The 20,815-nt window shown below is 44.1% G+C and overlaps 1 protein-coding gene and 1 long non-coding RNA gene across 2 annotated transcripts in view; one reads left to right on the top strand and one right to left on the bottom strand.

The window, feature by feature from the left end:
• The window catches only part of LOC144582872 (uncharacterized), a 42,093-nt gene extending 28,810 nt beyond the window's left edge, over positions 1–13,283 (bottom strand). The window contains exons 1-2 of the long non-coding RNA XR_013536393.1: positions 13,183–13,283; positions 5,192–5,273 (exon numbers count right to left, since the gene is read on the bottom strand). This is a non-coding gene — a long non-coding RNA (uncharacterized LOC144582872). The remainder of the gene's footprint in view (positions 1–5,191; positions 5,274–13,182) is intronic.
• Positions 13,284–19,296: 6,013 nt separating this feature from the next.
• The window catches only part of PMP22 (peripheral myelin protein 22), a 35,881-nt gene continuing 34,362 nt past the window's right edge, over positions 19,297–20,815 (top strand). The window contains exon 1 of the mRNA XM_035300090.3: positions 19,297–19,468. The gene's annotated coding sequence lies outside the window, so the exon portion shown is untranslated. The remainder of the gene's footprint in view (positions 19,469–20,815) is intronic.

Below are 20,815 nucleotides of genomic sequence, written 5' to 3'. Positions count from 1 at the left end.
GAATGGAAGCATTTTGAGAGAAAAGATACACTGTATTGGACACCACCATGGAAAATCATGAAGTACTCAGAACATAGCCCTCATGAATAGAATGGGCTCTATTCCATGTGCCGTATGCAATGGTGAGTGAAAGACGTCAGGAGAAGATTCTTAAAGGAGGTGGTCTTGAATCAGATTCTTGGAAGATAAGTCACAGGCTAAGCCTCTGACTAAGTTCAAGTGTTAATAAAGACCTTGACCTGTTTGGATATGCAGGTTGAAAAACCAAAGGGACGTCTGCTTCTGGCCAAGATGGACTAATAAGGACTGGACTGACTCTCTGATGGGAAACAACAACAACAACAGCAACAACAACAAAAAAGCAAACAAATACCAGACAAAACATACAGAACAACAGTTTTCAAGACACTGGACATTGGACAACAAATAACAGTGATCTCTGAGAGACAAGAAATGAATGAAATGAATCCTATAATAGCCCCAGCTCACAACACTTAGTTTTGAGTTCATGACTCAAGGAGGAGGAATCCAGGAAGAGCCCAGTGAACTTTCCAAGTTGAGGAGAAAGAACTGAGAGTTTGGGCAGACTAAGAAAGCTAGGGGTCACAGGAGTAGAGTATCAAAGAGGAGAGTGGGGGGGGGGGGAGAGAGAGAGAGAGAGGAGAGAGAGAGAGAGAGAGAGAGAGAGAGAGAGAGGCCTTGAAAAAGAGTACTGATTAATTCACCTATGTAAGAGAATAAAAACAATGTGAGACCCAGGGAAAGGACTAGCAAAAAGAATTAGAGGGAACAATACTTTGTGCTCACACAGGAGTAATGCCTGTTTCCACCATCCAAACTGGAAAAACTCATAATTGAGTAGGCTAGTCAGAAAGGTCTTGACTCAGTAGTGGGCAATAATTAGCTCTAGACCAGCCTAATAAATCTTAACAACAAAATCAGAAAGGATCAAACTGTTTCCAAGTAATTTAACTGTACCATAAAACAAAGCTCAAAAATAATTGCAGGAAGACAAAAATGTCCAGCACCCAACAAGATGAAATTCACACTGTCTAGCATCTAATCAATATGACCAGGCATGCAAAGAAATAGGAAAAATTACCCACAATGAGAAGAAAATCAATCAAGTGAAACAAACTCAGGGCTGACACAGATGTCAGAATTAACTGACAAGCACATTAAAATGGTTACTATAACTTAATTTAAGTTAAAAAAGTTAAGTATGTAACCAGAAATCAAACCTATAGTAATAAAAATGACAACATGTGAGACGAAAACACATGGGATGAGATTAATGACAGGTTAGACCCTGGAGAAGAAAAGATTAGTGAACTGGAAGACATAGCAATAAAAATGATCCCAAGGGAAACACACAGAAAATAAAATAATTTTTTAAAAAATGAAGCCAGGTGCCATGGCTCCCAGCATTTTGGGAGGCTAAGAAGGGCAAATTCCCTGAGGTCAGGAGTTTGAGACCAGCCTAGTCAACATGGTGAAACCCCATCTCTATCTAAAAACACAAAAATTAGCAGGGTGTGGTGGTGCACACCTGTGATCTCAGCTACTGAGGAGGGAGGATTGGTTTAGCCTGGGAGACTGCACTCCAGCCCAGGTGACAGTGACAGTGTGAGAGTCCATTAAAAAAAACAAAAAGCATCAGTGCACTGTAGAACCACCAACCTTAAGTTGCTGTGTGTGTGTGTGTGTGTGTATGCAGCCCTTAAAGGAGGAGAGAAAAAAAGGGAGTTGACAGAAAAGAAACATTTGAAGAACAAACGACCAATGTTTTTCAAATTTGATGACAACAATAAACCACAGGTTCAAGAAAATCAATGAAACTGACTTACAAGAAACAGGAAGAAAATGACATCAGTACACATCTTACTGAAATTGCTCAAAGTGGCCAATAAAGAGACAGTCTTATAAACAGACAGATTTTAAAAACCAAGTTCTTTAGAGGGAGAAAGAGATGGTAACAGCAGAACCAACTTCCTGCGCACACAATCTGTGCAGCTGCACAAGGTCCACTTTGAACTGTCTCCATGCTTGGTTTAATGCCCTGCTGTTGCCATCTTGAATTTTTAAATAATTTTTGTGCAAGGGCTCTGCATATTCACTTTACACTGGGCCTCACTAATAATGTAGCTGGCCTCAGAATAACATGTATTTTATCAGAAGCAATGCAAGCAAGAAGACAGTGAAGCAATATCTTTAAAAGCCTGAGAGAAAAATATATCTGTCAACCCATATATCTATATAAAATATTTTCAACAACAAAGGCAAAATAAAGACTTATCAAATCATGTACTTTAAATGTGTATGGATTATTCCATGCTAACAACACTTTAATAAAATTGTTTTGCTAAAAGGGAAAACAAACAAACAGAACCCATTTTGGTAATGGTTGATGCTCTGCCCTTCAGCCTTCCTCTACATTTACCTGTTGCCTCGGGGGTGGGGGGTGGTTCCTATACCTGCTGACAGCACTCCCACCTCAAGCACAGGGATCTCTGCTTTGGAGCAGGAAGGTTTTCACAGGAATTGTGGCAGTTTGCTCAGCCTGTATGCAAGGATACAAGTGACAGGATTTAATGCTTCCAGGGGAAACTCTCAACCAATGACAGATGGGAATCAGTGGATAATACCCAAGATGAGGCAAATGAAGCTCAGACAGTATAGAGGATCTTCCCTATGCGCATTAACAAGAAGACTGAAATTGGGTCCTCCTGCATTGAGACAATGCTATTTTTCTGGATATGCCCAACACATTTTAAAAGCAAATCTAGAAAGTATCAAACTGCTTCCAAGTCATTTAACTGCACCATAAAACTAAGATCAAGAATATGCATAGGAAGACAGAAATCTTCAGCACCCAATAAGGTGAAATTCACATTGTCTGGCATCCCATCAAAATGGTCGGGGAGACACTGGGAGGTGTGCTCTACCTGAGTGTTTAAAACGTTCCCAGCAGGATTTGCCCGCAATAGTAACCCTCTCATTAAAGAATCCCATATTGGCTTCCCGACTTCTCTATCTTATCTTACTTTTTAAATTCCCTACTTTTGATTCCTGGAATCGTCTCTCAGATAGGAAGCCAGCACCAAGCGCTTGCCTCCAGGTGAGTTTTTGGAGGAATCCAAAACCAGGGCACTTCTTCTTGACCAACTTCTTGCACAGTCTTGCACTCAGAATTCCTGTTCTCTCCTAATTTAGCAACCTCTTGGTTGCTAAGCTTTACAGAAGATGCCTATCTTTTTTTAAATATATATTTTATTGCATGTTAGGTTTTGGGGTGCATGTGAAATCATGCAAGATTGTTGCATAGGTACACACATGGCAATGTGGTTTGCTGCCTTCCTCCCCATCACCTATATCTGGCATTTCTCCCTATGTTATCCCTCCCCAACTCCCCACTCCCTACTGTCCCTCCCCTAGTTCCCTCCCACAGACCCTAGTGAGTGATGCTCCCCTCCCTGTGTCCATGTGTCTCATTGTTCAACACCCGCCTATGAGTGAGAACATGTGGTGTTGATTTTTTGTTCTTGTGTCAGTTTGCTGAGAATGATCATTTCCAGGTTCACCCATTCCCCTATAAAGGACATGAACTCATCGTTTTTTATAGCTGCATAGTATTCCATGATATATGTGCCACATTTTCCCTGTCCAGTGTATCATCGATGGGCATTTGGGTTGGTTCCAAGTCTTTGCTATTGTAAACAGTGCCACAATGAACATACATGTGCATGTGTCCTTGTAATAGAACAATTTATAATCCTTTGGATATATACCCAGTAATGGAATTGCTGGGTCAAATGGAATTTCTATTTCTAGATCCTTGAGGAATCGCCACACTGTCTTCCACCATGGTTGAACTAATTTACACTCCCACCAGTAGTGTGAAGTGTTCCTATTTCTCCACATCCTCTCCAGCAGAAGATGCCTATCTTAATAAATCCTACTGAATTGTATTTTTCTTTGAATTCTCGATTCCTCTTTAACAGTCAAGCAATTTATATTGTAGCTTAACTCCTCTAATTTGACATCTAGATTTTCAGTGGCCAGTACATTGCCATCAGCCACATAGGATTATGGTGCTTTTGAAATGTGGCTAGACCAAATTGAGATATGCTACAGTATAAATATATATATTGGATTTCAAAGAATTAGTACAAAAAAGAACAAAATACTTCAATACTTTAATATTAAATATGTTGAAATTACTTTGGACATATTGGGTTAAATAAAATTGTTTAGGCTAATGTTACTTGTCTTATTTCACTTTATATAATGTGACTTATAGAAGTTTTAAATTTATATGCATAGTTCACATTCTAGTTGTATTAGGCAGAGGATTTTGTAATTGTCCGAGACTGTGAAGGACTCTCTCCTTTTGATTTATATTAATTGGTTACTGTAAGCGTCTTCTATCCTGAGGGTAAAAGGAGTTTGAAATCTAATTTCAATACAAGAACCAGGGGAAAATAATTGACCTTTAATGAGTCACTTTCAGATAGTTCAATATGTGCAATATCTAGTTTACAAAGCAATAATTGCAAGAACTGTTCATAAGTCAGTTACTTGCCCTTGAAATATCATTTCCCATAGAATTGGTTTTAAGTGATAGTTTTGCTTTTAGCTAGCCACATAGGGAATTTCAACCACATTCTTTGTTCAGTAGATTTTGTGGCCTGGGTTGAAGACTCAGTCACCATTTCAGACATGGGTTTTTGGAGAAGATGTTGGGTGATAAGCAGAGAGAAAACATCACATTTATTCAAAAGGTTTTTCCCAGCTGCCAAGTGTCTGTTGAGACAGAAATAGGTGTTGCTGACAGGTCTGGCCTCTGGAAACAACTGGATATCACCTCTGTCTAGGAAAAGGGCATCTTTTGGTCATTGGATGAAGGGCTTGTTTAAGATTTTGGAGGGCTTTTTCCTCCCTTGGAGAGGCCTATTCAAAGCTCCTGGCTACTTCAGATCATGTCAGTCCTGAAGAGGGAAGTGAGGTTTTCTCATGAGTCCAGAGGCTCTCCTATTTCATACAGATTCTTTTAACCAGGAGTAATGTAGTAAGTGAAGCGGATTGTGTAAGATGATAAATGGAAAATAAATGGCGGTTTCAGGGAGGCAGTAGGGTCTGTGGATAGTTGGTAAAATAGAACACATATCTCACTATGGTAGAGACTGCTCACCAGATTCTGTGTGCTCTCCCACATTTCCCTGTCTCCTTTGCAGTTGGCTTGGATCCATTGGATTAGTTTCAGTCAACAGGCTCTGAAGAAAAATGACATTTTATGGAATTAAGAGCAAGAGTGCCTCCCTCTACCTTTCCTTTCTTCCCACAGTGCCTTAGATGCTACCTGTGGATAAAGTGAGTCACAAGAAAAAGGAATCCTGGATCCCCGAACCATGGCTTGGATTATAGTGCTCACCACCCCTCACTGGACTTTGAGTGACTAAGAAATAATCTTTCCTTGGATTAAGGCACTACGATTTGGATTTTATTTGCTGTTTCAGCAGAGTTCATTCTATCTAGACTAATATATTACCTAATTGTGAGCCATCACTCAGCTCCAAATGACTCCTGCCATATAGTCTTGTACACTTGGCGTTGTCAAACACCCCAATTTTTCAAGAGAAGCCAGAAGCAGGGATTTTCATGTGACTTTAGGTTTAAATGCGGAAAGTAAATTCAGGTTTAAAACACTGTGACCCAATACTGTGTAGACCAGACCTATCAGTGAGCTGAGTTCAGCCTATTAGCTGCCGGTTTCCAATATGAGTTCCCTCTAGCCTACTTAAATATTTTGAAAACTGTAAATGTTACAGTCTCTTGGTAATTTTAGACAAAAGCACCAATTATGTGAAACAGTGGTGTGGAAAGAGATGTCTCAGAAACCTTAGTCTAATGTGTTACGAGGCCAAGACTGACAAAGGACAGTCCATAACCCAAAGTGAAACCATTTCTCCATCTTTTCTGTCTTCTCTCCCTGCTCTCCTCTTTGTTACTTTCCTTTTCCACCACCATCAAGAAAATATGTGAGGTGATGCCTTAGGTCAGGTTTCCCAGGAGCAGACAGGGCAACAAGGATTCACAAGCAAGTGACTTATTATGCGAGGGCTCCCAGGGCAGACTGGAGGAGCCGGAGGGAAACAGGGCAGGAGAAGAAGCTGTGTAAGGGCATGATCTCAGGCAGACTCCACAGAGGGTAGCTTCAGCTTGATCCCATGAGGAACATGGGAAGGTAGGTTCCAGCCCATAATTGTCTCATCACAAAGCTAGCGACCTGTGTTCATTATCCTCAATATGACAGACTGGTTAATGGCCGAGGTGGGGTGAGGGTCAGGCAGGTGGGCTCCCATGCATTCTCAGTCCTCTCTGCCTGCGGGTTAAGTGCCTCAGAAGCCCAAGGAGACCCCAGAGAAGAGCTGCAGGACTGGCCATTGGAAGCCCAGTGATGGGGGCAGCCCAGGGAGCAAATACACAGAAAAGATCAAATGGGATTGGATAGAATTTGGGTGGAGCTTCAACACTGTCACTTTAGGTGTAAAATATGTAGGCAAAGAGAAGAAAGAAGTCGTCTCTGAAATTGCAGCATTAGTGAGCATAGTTCTTTATGCGCACATTGTGTGATGTTGGACATCTCACTGAATTTCTCTGAGGCTAAGATAATTTGAGATTGCAGTGGTCCTTCAATATCTGCAGGGGATTGGTTCCAAGAACCCCTGCGGATACCAAAATCTAAGGATGCTCAAGTCCCTGATACAAAAAGGTACAGTATTTGCATACAACCTGTGTACATCCTCCTGTGCACTTTAAGTCATCTCTAGATTACTTGGAATTGCCTAATATGATGTAAATGTTATGTAAATAGTTGTCACATTGCATTTTAAACATTTGTATTTTTTTATTGTTGCACTGTTAATGAGTATTTATTTATTTAAAAATATTTCCAATTTGCAGTTGGTTGAATCTGAAGAACTCTTAGATATGGAGGGCTGACTCTATATGGCTACACTGAAGAACGTAAGAAACAGTGCGTGATACACTTCGGGCCTGGCAAATTTTGGTGCTCACTAAATTTTCTCAGCATTTTACTTCTACATGCTCCTGGTATCCCTTATCCAAGCACGAGCTGCCTTCTGCTCTCCCCAACCTACCAGAACATACCTGAGTAGGAACCTGCCCTGCCCCCAAGCAATGCCTCCTTCCAGCTTTCTCCCTCCACATCTCATCTCTATCCAAAAACTTTGGATGAACTGAATCATGCCCCTTTTAGCATTTCTAACCTAAAAATGACTCTCCAGCAATGACATTGAGAAGTGTTAAAAATCTAGTATGTCAGTTAGGCATTTTGAGTGTAACAAATAGAGACAGAGAAAGGTTTGTTATAAGAACACCTGAACTGGAATTATAACGTTGACCTAGCGACCTGAGTCTCTCTCCATCTCACTCACTTCCAGTCCTCTAGTCCAGCTATTACAGCGGTCAGCAGTCAGCCTGCGGTCCCCCACCCCATCTCAGTCAGGGGCTCCCTCCGGGTGAAGAACAGCTTGGCACAGGCTCCTAGGCACACAATCTCTGTCACATCAGGTGACAGGATTGTGATGCTTGCAGTTTTGTGGATCAAGAACACATGCAGCAAAACTTTGGTCAGAGGTTCATGTCACTGACATGCTGAGCCACTTAACTTCTGCCCAGAACTATAAGGTTAAAATTTACTTTAATGATTTTGCAGCCATCTACGGAGCAGGTGGTGTGAGTCAGAACTGGTGCTTTTGCCCAATTTAGAGACTAGCGCACAAGACAGACAAAGAAAAAGAAAAGACAGGTCTAATAAATTGTGCTTTTTGTGGGGATGTGTGGGGATGCGTGGGGATGCGTGGGGATGTGTGGGGATGTGTGGGGATGCGTGGGGATGCGTGGGGATGCGTGGGGATGTGTGGGGATGTGTGGGGTGCTGTAGGAATACAAGAGACAGATTTGTAACCAGTCCTTTCCAAAATATAACCTGAGACCTGGTGGACAAATGAGAGTCAGGGAGATAAAGAGCAGATGGAGGTTACAAGAGAATTTCCAGCGACAGGACACCAGTATCTGAAGGTAGAGAAACTATGAGAAGTAACCCAACCATCACCTAGAAGGGAAAATTTATTGGGACATAGCTTAAAGCACCATCATGCTAGCTGTTGGGTTACAGAAGAAAAGGATTTTAATTGGCTAATAAACAGGCCGTAAACAGGGTTTTATTTTGCTCTGCTTTGTTGTTTTATTGCATGACTTCTCAGACCCTTTCGAGTCCTTTTATATGTTTAGCAACAAAACCTCCAATGGGCCTTTTTCCTCCCTCACAAGTACTTAGTGTGCCTCATGGAGCCCAGAGAGGGCAGAGCCATATTGGTGAAAGCACTCAGCTGGAGTACAGAGAACAAAGTGGTCGAGAACTCCAGCCAGCACTGAAGGGCCGTTCCTGTGGCTTCTTGAGCAGCCATCGCTAGCTCTCCTTGCACCAGCTTTCAGGGTCAAACTGGCACTTGATCAACCTTGCCATCAAGACTGTGGCTCATGGATGCCTGCAGAACAATGCTTCCTACCCCAATTACATTTTCTAGGCAATGAGGTGTTAAATGATGAGAGCTATTATTACTCAATGTCTTTCCAAAGTAAGGGTTCTGTTCTTTCTAAAACAGGTTTGTATCTGTGTCCTCACCCAAATCTCATCTTGTACCTCCCATAATTCCCACATGTTGTGGGAGGGACCCAGTGGGAGAGGACTGACTCATGGGGGTTGGTGTTTCCCATCTTGTTCTCATGATAGTGAATGGATCCTCATGGGATCTGATGGTTTTAAAGACGAAGTTTCCCTGCACAAGCTCTCTCTCTCTTTGCTTGCTGCCTGCCATCCATGTAAGATGTAACTTGTTCCTCTTTGCTTTCCACCATGATTGTGAGGCCTCCCCAGCCATGTGGAACTATAAGTCCAATAAATCTCTTATTTTTGTAAGTTTGTGAGTTCTACTTTGTAAGTTGTCCAGTCTCAGGTATGTTTTTATCAGTAACATGACACAGACTAATACACCTGTTATCTGATTTTCCACAGGCCTTGCAAAGGGTATTAAAGAAATGCCATACTGGTTCAGTATTCAAAGAAAAATGTTAATGGTCAAGCTCATTTCACATTTGGGAGTTTGTGGTTCTAGGCCTGGGGCTGTGTACTTAGAGGGCCCACCTCAGCAATTTCTACAGCAACACGACTCAGAGTGTTATCCCCACATAGGACCAGTGCCAATTCACAGACTTTCAAAGGGCTGCATTGAGATGAGTACAGACAGTGAGAATAAAAATTCAGAATGTTTGATAGAAATGTGATGTTGTCATGGCATCCAAGTGCATGATAGTGGGTGTGTTCCATCTCCCATGGCCTGCCTGTAGATGTCACTGACACTGATGAGTTAGAAATAAAGAACAAACAAACATAATGCTTCACGCCAGTTGGTTTGAGAAGTCCTGCTCGACAGCATACCTCAGAGCACTCCACAAATCCATGGCACTCTCTGTGGATCCACAGCATTCTTCAGAGAACCACAAGACTCTCAGAAAATGCGAGAGTCTCCATAGAATCAAGTGACTCACAGAACTCCAGGAATCTTCTCAATCTCTCTGGCCTTACCACTCTCCCCCTTCAGAGATGCAACTGAGCCAACTATTACAGTTTTTTTTCAGGTCCCAGGCAACCAATGGAACACGTGGAAGTCAATCTGCTACTGCTGGGGATAATCACCTCTGCCCCTGCTGCATAGAGATCGATTTGTAATTATAACGCACTCGGAGTCTAACCCCAAGTCCAGGATTGTTAACATGTCAGTTAGCTTTTGCTGTGTAACAAACCATGCCCAAACTTAGTGTGTCTTAACCCAACAAATTACTTCTTTTCACAATATTGAGGGGTAGCTGAGCTTTATTTGGCATCCATTCTGGTTTAGGCCGGGCACAGCTATTCTCTGCTGTGGTGGCTCATGTGTCTAGGACCTTAGCTGGGATGGCACGGGCAGTTCAGTTCTCTCTCAGTCTTCCCTGTCAACATCCAGCAGCTTGTCCAGGTTTGCTCAGAGGATGGTGGAAGGGTCCGCAGCAGCAAGAGAGCAAATTCCAGTGAGCATGTTCTTTTAAAGCCTCTGCTTTTGTCACACTGTTCATGTCCCATTCGCTAAAGCAGGTCACATGGCCAGGTCCAGACTCAAAGAGTGGAGAAATCATACTTCACCTCTTCATGGAGGGGGCAGAAATGTCACACCGCAAGGGGGCGTGTGTACAGGGATGGGGAGCAATTGGGGCTACTTTTGCAGGCTAACGAAGACTGAAGAGGTTGAGTGATGTTTGCTTTTAACCTGTGGCTGTTGTGCAATAAATATCTATTGAATGAATATGATTTTAAGAAGACTTCAGTTTTCCTTTCCTTCACATAGTTGAGGTCACAATATTCAAAATACACTTCTCCCAGACTCTGGTTCTAGCTGTGGGTGATTTCAGATGTCAAAAACACTTAGTCATCTTCTGTTTACTTTCTCATCGTGGAAGAAGCTGCAAAGGCCAGTGACCTTAGTTAAACGACCTGTATGACTTTTGTTTCCTTTATACAAGAAACCACTGGTGTAAATGACGAACAGACACTTCGGTGTGCAATTATTAAGAAGAGACTTGCCAGATTGGGTTCTACTGAGGTATTCACACATAACATCGTGTGGAAAAGGTAAGGATTGATAATCAGATACTGAAATTGTTGGGTAAAAAGGGGTCTCTCCATCTCTTGCGTGGAAGCATACCACGTGGACTGCTTATGCATACCACTGGACTTATGCAGGGGCACAGCCACCAGGTTATTTCACATAGCTCCAAGGCCGAGCCATCCATGCATTCAGCCTCCTAACAGGTCTTCGCTCTCAGCTTGCTGGGGTGAAGGTTTTTTCACAAGGCCTTCTAGTTGGGGGTGTATCCTTGGTAATCCACATGAACCACTTTTCCCCCCGGGTTCTTTGGAAGAAACTTCACTGGGTGATGTGAGGAAGCTGGGAAGGCCTGGGCAATAAGGCCACCAGGATGCTACCCTTTCTCTGGAGGATTTCCTGCCCCTCCCTCATGTGCAGATCCTAGGGGCGTTGCTGGGCTTCTGTGCCCAGCTCTGGGTTCCTCTGCATCCCACCTCTTCTGGTCTATATGTGGGCATTTGTTCCGGGGCTTTGGGGTCCAGTCGGAAAAAAAAGACAACAAGAGGCGATAAAATACAACAAGCTCTATTGGTGGCCTTGGACAGGATTTCAGGACAGGGAAAATCCTTCACAGCTTGAGATCTTCCAGGAGCCACTATTCAGAAAGCTAAAGAGAAAAGAGAACTCCTGGGGCAGGGGGACATGGAGACAGGCCTTACGAGTCTAGTCATATCAACGTCGCTTAGCAGTGTGGTGAGGAGTCTCTGGTTCAGAGAGCTCTGAAGGGCCATAGCAGCTTGGGGTCTTAGAGCCACAGGGATCTACAGTATCCATGGCAGTGGAGGCGAGTGAGTTTCATGGGGCATGCAAAGCAGGCAGATTCCAAATAGCTAAAAAGGCTGCTTGTTTGAGCTACTTTAAAAATAACTAGATGAGTAAAAAAATGTAAATTTGAGGCCAGTGGGCTTTTGAGCTAATGGTTCCCAGACTGTTGTGATGAAATAAACCACCTAGGGTTCAATACCCAGAGGCCATCGTGGGCTCATTTATAGAACACCTTACCTGGGTTCTGGGGAGTTCTTTCAAATACTGTGACAAGGTCACTCCCTGAGTTGAATCACTGTGTTCCTCCCCAAACGGGAAATAAACATGACAAGGGAGAGCCTGAGCACCACTGGGAAAATGATTCTCTCCCGTGGAGTACCGCATGACTTCAGAACACATCCACCCAGTTCCTTACTCAGAATCATAGCAACACATTTCTTTGGGATTTCTCTTCAATGTTGGCCTCTATGGATGTTTTCTGTTCCCTCTTTGCTGGCCTGGAGTCCTTAAGCCTTGATCTCCTGCCTTAAAATCTGCCTTTTCGTTTTCTGAAGTGACTGCTGTCAACTCGCCTCCATGGTTAGAGACTAGAATCAAAGCCTAACGTTTCTAACGGTAAGGTCCGTGGTACCTAAGTCTTGGAGATAATCTGGGAATAAAAATTCCATGGTCCCATATATTTAGAAAATAGTTCGTAATCGAGTTCCCTCCTGGAGATTCACAAGACACATCTGTAGGTTTAACGATGGGGGATTAGACAGGAGTGAAACAGGAGGACATGGGGACTGTCCCCCAGGAAGGACTGGTAGAAATACCTTGCTGGGATGAGAAATTTGAAAACAACTTGGGGTCTCCCAATAATCAAGGAGCTCACAGAATCATAGAATTCAGATATTCACGTAATTGTAGTTTCATTATGGTTTCACATTGTGAGGCTGGAACATAAGAGAGGGAGAGGAAAAAAATGGAAGGGGATAGAGAGAGGTAAAGGGAAGGATGGGTGGGGGAGGGGAGAGGGAGAGGGATTCTGAGAAAGAAGGCAATGCGGTAGGTGATAGACCATTGGCAACCATGAGAGTTTTCTTCCTTGGTCAAATTGACGGTAAATGTCAGTGCAGGTTTACTCCTCTGAACCATATGTCTGACCATGCTTTTGCTGTGGGTTGGAGGGATTCTCATATCTAAAGTCACATACCCAAAGCAATGAACTGTTAGCTCATTCAGGCTCCCACAACACCAAGAAATGCAAAGCCACTTCTCTTTTTACCTTTTACTTTACTTTTTTTTTTGAGACAGAGTCTCGTTTTGTCGCCAGGCGCCAGGCTGGAGTGCAGTGGCTCGATCTCTGCTCACTGCAACCTCCGCCTCCCGGGTTCAAGCAATTCTCCTGCCTCAGCCTCCCAAGCAGCTGGGACTACAGACGTGCACCACCACGCCCAGCTAGTTTTTTATATTTTAGTAGAGATGGGGTTTCACTATGTTGGCCAGGATGGTCTTGATCTCTTGACCTCGTGATCCACCCGCCTCAGCCTAATCTCCCAATGTATTTAAATAAGCATAAGGTACAGTTATTAAACTCATGGTCTGTATAAATGCTTACATTTTACCATCAACATTGTAAGATGCACAGCTTATTGCTATACTGTCATACCTCTGTGCCTGGAGGTGAGACTCCACTTGCAGTCGGTACAAAAGATGAAGCAAGACCTGGCCCGTGGTCCTCCTGGTCCCTTCCCGGGGTTGGCCCAGTGTGGACTTCCTACACTGAAGTCAGAGAGTCACAGACTCTTTATGATGGAGGCAGGAGGCTGAGATGTGTCATCACTCATCACAATGAATCCCGTTATGTGTTCAGCTCGCTGCAGTTATTTCTCCCTTTTTATGTGTTAGAACTTGGAAACACAGTGTTGAATGAATTCTGTCGTATTGCATTCTTCAGTCTTTGGATTCTTTCAGTTTCCTTTCATTTTTGTCACAGTGGAACTCAAAGACTGCATTTGATGGGATTTGATGGTTAAGAACCTGGGGTCTCGGCTTCAGGTGGTCAAAGTTATGTATTGGCTCCACCATTTCCTCTCTGTGTGGGTGTCTTGGGGGTCATGGGAGTTCTCCCCTCATGGGATTGTTGTAGGTATTTAATGGGAGGGTTAGCACAGTGCCTGGCACATAGCCAGTACTCAACAAATTTTAGTGTATTATTTTGTATACATCGCGAATGGCTCTTCATTTCATTAAACATTCTTCTTGGACATTATTTTTAATACTTACATAATATTTCATTGCATGACTATATCAAAAGGTACTCAATCATTCCCCTATTATTTGAGATTTAGGATGTTCACACTTCTCTTCATCATAAAACATGTCCCATTTATTTGGCCATAAATACCATTCCAGCTAAAATTTTTGCATATCTGTAACTTTTAAAAGATACATTTCTAGAATTTTAATTTCTGAGCCCCAAATTTCAAGCAAAACAATGACACGAGGCCCAAGCTTACCACTGAAGTCCTCTGGATTAGATACTTCCTAGTCTAACAATGAAGAGTAAACATTCTTGAAGTTTTGCCCAGTTTTCCCTTGAACGTCTCAAAAGGATTTGACCTTCATCTGTGAACTTCCCTGGCTTAGCTGAGGTTTCACACTTGATAAGTGGTTCAGGAACTCGGAGATGAGGGAAACATCTGACCTCAAGTTCATTTTAAGTGCAAAACTGGTGTTCCCTGGGCTCAGAAGTGCACACAGAGTGATACAATTTTGGGACTCTGATGTGTCGTGGGGCTTGTCCTCCCAAAGTCCCATCCCGGACTGTTCGCATTCGCCTTGTCCTTGCTGGAGATTAATGTCCCATTTCTTGGTGTGGCTTTGACTGCCTAAAGCAGGCATTTCCTTGGGTGACAGTGGCCTTTTCTGTGCACCTTTCTCAATAAGGACAACCTCTCACATCAAGCCAAGGCTGCTTTTCTTGACATTGCTATGCCTGGTCTGCAGTGGCCTAGAAAATCCCTGCATTCTTCCCCATTCCGTCCATTCCCATGTGGCAAGATTGCTCGGCTTCCCCATCTTATTTCAACGTATGCCCTACTGGAGCAGAAACATTTTCACTTTGGAATAAACAGTCTTAGAAAAGGTTTAGAGTTTGCAGTCCCAAGTAGACATCCATTTCTGACTCTTGCTTAAAATTGCTCCCGAATCCTCTATCTGCTAGCTCATGAGATGTCAGAGAAAAGACTCCTTTCTTCCTTCCACTCGCATCTGTGGAATCTGGCTTTCCTAAGCAACAATGCATTTGGGAACAGAGAATCCTTTGTACTTCGTCTGGTCTCACTGCCACAGCATAATAATTCTGTGACTTTTCTCTCCCGCAGGTGAAGGAGTTAAAGATACAATTTACTCCAAGATACCTTTCTGTATTTTAAAGATGTCATTTAGGGAACGGTCCTGTGCATTGTGAGTTTTTTGTGTTATCTTTAGGTTGCTTTCTGCCTGCGTCTGTGTTGTTCATAGAGAATATCTTCTAGGGATTGGGACCTGACATAATTTCAAAATTGCTTCTTTATAGAAGATTCTGTCACAGAAGTCAAACTTGCTCCTTCTGTTCTTTTATTCTCTCTTCTCCTTCACGTTCCCTTCCCTTTTCCTATCTATACCTTCCTCCTTCCCTCCCTCCCTCCCTCCCTTCCTCCCTCCCTTCTTTCCTTCCTTCCTTCCTTCCTTCCTTCCTTCCTTCCTTCCTTCCTTCCTTCCTTTCTTCCTTCCTTCCTTCCTTCCTTCCTTCAAGCTGCTCTCACTCAACATCAAAACAGTCTAGCTGAGTCTAGAAGAGGCAGGACTTTTGAGGACCCTTCCAGGCCAGCTGTGTCCAGGGCTGGCCAAGAACTCCCACACAGGCTGCTGGCTATGAGGACACAGGAAAGACTTCATTCTTAGTGTAAACACTCTTCAGATATTGACTGAGCATCTGGTGGGATAGATGCTCCAACAGCAACTTCATCACCTGGACAAACACCGAGTTCAGACTTGCCTCTGGTTTTCTCTCTGGGGAGCCTGCATAGGGAAAAAAATCACAGATTTGGGAGACAGAGGAACAGACTTTTAAAAGCCCCAGCCCTGGCATTCACCGGCTGGTCCCTGGAGGAAACATAAATTTTCCAAGCCTCAGTTTCTTCACATAGAAAATGATTGTAATGATTCCTCTTAAATAAGATACTACTATATGCAACAGCATTTTATTAGCTATAAAGTGCGGAGGGCTTCCTCCCTCTTCAAGAGTCTGCTGGGATTCCACTGTCAAGGACAACATTTCACTTTTCTTTTCTTTCTTTTTTTATTTTGAGATGGAGTTTCACTCTTGTTTCCCAGGCTGGAGTGCAATCGCACCATCTTGGCTCACTGCATCCTCTGCCTCCTGGGTTCAAGCAATTTTCTTGCCTCAGCCTCCCACGTAGCTGGGATTATAGGCATGTGCCACCATACCCCGCCAACTTTGTATTTTTCATAGAGATGGGATTTCTCCATGTTGGTCAGGCTGGTCTTGAACTCCTGACGTCAGGTGATCCATCTGCCTGGGCCTCCCAAAGTGCTGGGATTACAGGTGTGAGTCACCGCACCTGGCAACATTTCACTCTTATGAAATCAAATTGTCACCTACAGATAGGATTCTGGCCAGTGCTGGTGCTACGCAGATGTACGGAATGCAACTGTCCCCAGAGGAGCTCACAGCCTTGTTGGCGGGATGAGACAGGATTCTTAAAAGCTGTATGAATGTGACTGGTGCTGAAAAAAATAGATGTCTTAGGATATGTTCTTGCCTTTTTAGTGAAATGCGAATGCATCAATATGTACAATGTGACAATATCTTCCGTGCAAATGGGAAATTGAAGGATAGTGTCTATGGAAGCATGATGAGAAAGGTAATGATATGCTAGGAACGTGCTGGACACAATTAGGGGCACAGTAAAATGTGAGACAGCCCAGGCCGTGAATACGGGATCTGCAGCCAGAATGCCTGGGTGGATTCCAGCCTCTGTCATTCCTTTGCAGTGTGTCTTGAGAAAGTGACTGAACATCTCGCCGTGCCTCAGTTTCTCCCTCTTCTAAGAGAGGATGATGGGGTGCCTGTTTCATACACTTGCGGAGATTAAGTGATTTGATGCATAAAAGATGTTCAAGGTGGTGCCTGACATTTACTAAACACGAAGTAAATACGACCTGTTATCATCATTATCAGGACTTGCGGATGTTTGATGTTACTGAGCCAACGGAGCACGGTGCAGCAGAACAAACAGCTCAGGTGCTGGATATTTCCAGCCAGTCTCATTGACTCAACTGTGTTTCCTCAGGAAAATTCTCATTTTTCCTATCCATAAATAGAGGGAAGGATAGTAAACAATAATAAATGTTATTTGGTGACTATTCTACGTGTTTATTCTGCAAGAGGCTCAGTGGGATACCACCTACAGCTTTGCAGAGACACTGGTCAACACAGATGCCTGGGATGGGGACCCATTTGGCTGAGAACAGGGTGATTGGAAATGGGAGACAGGGGACCAGGAAGGAGCTTTCCTTGGTTAACTCTGTGGGAAGGGAAGAGAGTCTGGCCCAGATGGGTAGAGACAAGTGTGTTGGCATCTGGTAGACAGGACCAGCGGAACACAACAGTGATCATCTCTGGTGTGGACAGCGAACAGGGGCTCCAGGGCTTGGCTGCTGGAGATGGAGGACCTGGGCAAAAGAGACATGAAGCCGGGAGAGCAGGTCTCAGAATGTGGAGCTCATGAAAGGAGAGAGGGAGAGCTGATCAGATTGGTCCTATCTGGCCAGAAACCAGGCCCCCACACTCCCTGGCCCCACGTGTTTTCCTCTGAATCTTTAGCTCTTAGATCAGAAATCATATTCTTTGATGTCTCCAGGCTTGATCCCGGCCTGAGGGTCAGCAGCCTTTGGAGCAGATCATGGCGGTACCCAGAAAAAAGGCTAGAGAGGGTGGGAAAGCCATGCTCACTGTTCAGAGTCCCTGTACAGAGGATTGATGCAGGCTCCTCTCTCTCTCTCTCTTACACACACACATACACTTACCCCTGTTTTGCCCGGCAGAACTGACCTATAACCTGTATAATATTTCAGTAGCCCACACTGCACCTCGTCTCCATTTGGGTTCCATAACAGAAGGGAGCTGGGAGGAAATCAGGGACAATCTAACTCCACGTGACAACCTGGATGGACAATGAAACATCCAGGGGAAAGAGAGACACTGAAAATTGCCCATACCTGAGCCCCATCCCAAACCACCTGAGTCAACTTCTCTGAGCATGGCCCAGGCTAGGTCATTCGCAAAGCTCTTGAGTGATTCTTAAGAAGCACTGCTGGGAAAAACACAATTTCAGCAAAGAGAGAAAGGTGAAACTGTTTTATTGGCACTGGCTGCGATGCTGGCTGTGAGCAGATGCTGGCTGTGGGCAGAACAAGGGAGAGAGCCACTGACAGGCATTTGTGACTCGGGAGTCCAGCCACACATAAAGTGTGTGACAGGGAGGGACTTCTCCAAACTCTCCAGGTCTCTCCAAACTGGGGATCGCTGATGCAAGCAGAAGTCTTATGCCCCACGTGCCAAATTCCAGGAAACTCATGCAATGAAACCCAGTCCCCTTGTGTTGGAGCTTCCAGCTAGAAGCAGTTCAAGGGATGGTGGACTCTCTGAGAGCAGAGTGGGTACGCTGCAAAGAATCTAGAAACTGCCATGACTTCCTCCACCTCCCTCTCCAAACCTTTCCAATTGCTCTTCCAGCCTATCCTGCCTGACAGGTTAGAATGTTTTCAACAGAGGTTTGTTTCCTTGCATTCAGTTTATCTCATGAAGATCAGTTTGATGAGGGCACATTAAAGACAGTCAGAAGAAGCCACTAAGTTTTTTCTTTTTCTTGAGACAGAGTTTCACTCTTGTTGCCCAGGCTAGAGTGCAATGATGCAATCTCAGCTCACTTCAACTTCTGTCTCCTGGGTTCAAGTGATTCTCCTGCCTCAGCCTCCTTAGTAGCTGGGGTTATGGGTGCCTGACACCACATGCGGATAATTTTTCTATTTTGAGTAGAGATGGGGTTCCGCCATGTTGGTCAGGCTGGTCTCAAACTCCTGACCTCAGGTGATCCACTCACCTCAGCCTCCCAAAGTGCTGAGATTACAGGCATGAGTCACTGTACCTGGCCTAAGTTTTATTCTAATGTACAATAAAGACATGTGACCATTTGTGATGGAGTCTAGGCAGACAAGGCAGGTGGCGGAGAGTCTTTCCAACCAGGGGTTGGAACAAAGCAAACTTGATTTGATGATTCTTGAGACATTTGGTTCACTGCTGTGATGCTGTGAGAGATTAACCGTGCAATATCGGGGCTCCTTAAAATGATGTTTATTTAAAATAAAACTTACCTGCACATATGTAACACTGTAGACACAGACCCTTCACATAGTATGTTTAATCTCTGCAGAATTCACTGGGAGAAGAGGGGAGGCCACTGAGAATCAGTGGGATCTCTTGGCTATTACACAGGTTGGCACTTCCAGAGAGAACAGCCTTGGCATCACAGGTTTCAGACATACTCATAGCTCTTCTCCCTTCCAATTCCAGTTTCTACATGCCCTGAAAAGCACACAAAGTTGGACACTGTCTCTTTAAATAGCAGAGGCTGAGAACTTCTCAGGCCACCATGACATATCCCAGCATTGGACCAGCCCCTGAATAAACTGGAAAGACGCCTGGTCTGGCTTCAGTTACAGGGAGCACACCGGGGAACATCTCGGGGAGCCTGGTTGGAAGCTGCAGGCTTAGTCTGTTAGCTGCAGATCTCTGACTGCCCTGTGGGGAGGGCCTTGCCTTAGCATCCCTTGCATTTCACTGCAAAGAAATCTGCTTGGAAGAAGGGGTTATACTGTTCGGTCGGGTGAGTTTTATTGGCAAAATGTGCCTCTGAGGGATGTGTGCTTATGCTTTAAAGAATTGCCTTATTCCCCACACCCTGCAAACTGCAAATGAAAAGGTTGCAGAGGAGACAGTGCATTTGTGTTGGAATTGACTGGAGATTCAGAGGGCTTTTTACATCCTTGGTTAAGAGATGATGGATATACCCCCCGGCTGGGGAGGTGAGGGGGCCATCTAAGAGCATCTGGAAACCCTGATGCATACGGATTGAAAGGAAGAAAGGGATCTAGATGCTTTTTCCTCCATGGAAAATAGCTGTGTGCACACAGCTGGCAGGTGGCCTTGGTAAGCAGGTTAGGGAGAAGCTGCCACCTGTGGCAGATCCTTGGCCAGCCAGGCTCTGGGTGTGGCAAGCCTGGTCAGCAGGCACTGGGTAGCATTTCCTTTCCCCCGACTGAGAGCCAGGCAGGAGGCCAGAGGTAGCGAGAAACAGATGGTTTGGGTTTACCTGTCTGGCAGTGTGTGGTGTGGCTGTGACCAGTGGTTATGGATTAAAATATTGGGTTCAAAAGAAAGCCAGAAGCGAGCTGGTGCCTCCCAAAATGTGCACTTTTCTGTAGGTATATATACTTTTTAAAAAAGTCTATTTGAAAATCAGAAAGGAAGGGAAGAAAACCCTGAGCTAGATAGGCTAATATTTTTGAAGTGCTTACTTAGAACAGTTCTGAGAATGTAGTGATCACATAAATGTGGGTTAAATAAATAAAAGTCCAAATGACATAAAATAAAGTAATAATTTCTAGAGCAAATCTAACCCATAAAATGACCCATGGAGGAAAGAAAACACTTCTATGTCTTTATACTTTTTTATTGCATATGCACTTTCATTTATAAATCTCTATCTATCTACCTACATACCTGCCTACCTACCTTATCAGAGTTACAAGCTACTTTAGTGCAGAGGTGGCCAGGCCATCCTTGAAGGGTTAATGTGAGAGTTAAATGTGATATAATAATACTGGTGGTAGGCTGGGCGCGGTGGCTCAAGCCTGTAATCCCAGCGCTTTGGGAGGCCGAGGCGGGTGGATCACGAGGTTAAGAGATTGAGACCATCCTGGTCAACATGGTGAAACCCCGTCTCTACTAAAAATACAAAAATTAGCTGGGCATGGTGGCGCGTGCCTGTAATCCCAGCTACTCAGGAGGCTGAGGCAGGAGAATTGCCTGAATCCAGGAGGGAGGTTGCGGTGAGCCGAAATCGCGCCATTGCACTCCAGCCTGGGTAACAAGAGCGAAACTCCATCTCAATAATAATAATAATAATAATAATAGTAATACTGGTGGTAATTCGGCACGGGTCCTTATTCTG

Source organism: Callithrix jacchus, chromosome 5, assembly GCF_049354715.1.
Source record: "Callithrix jacchus isolate 240 chromosome 5, calJac240_pri, whole genome shotgun sequence".
Taxonomy (NCBI): domain Eukaryota; kingdom Metazoa; phylum Chordata; class Mammalia; order Primates; family Cebidae; genus Callithrix; species Callithrix jacchus.
This window is presented reverse-complemented; position numbering and strand designations above follow the sequence as displayed.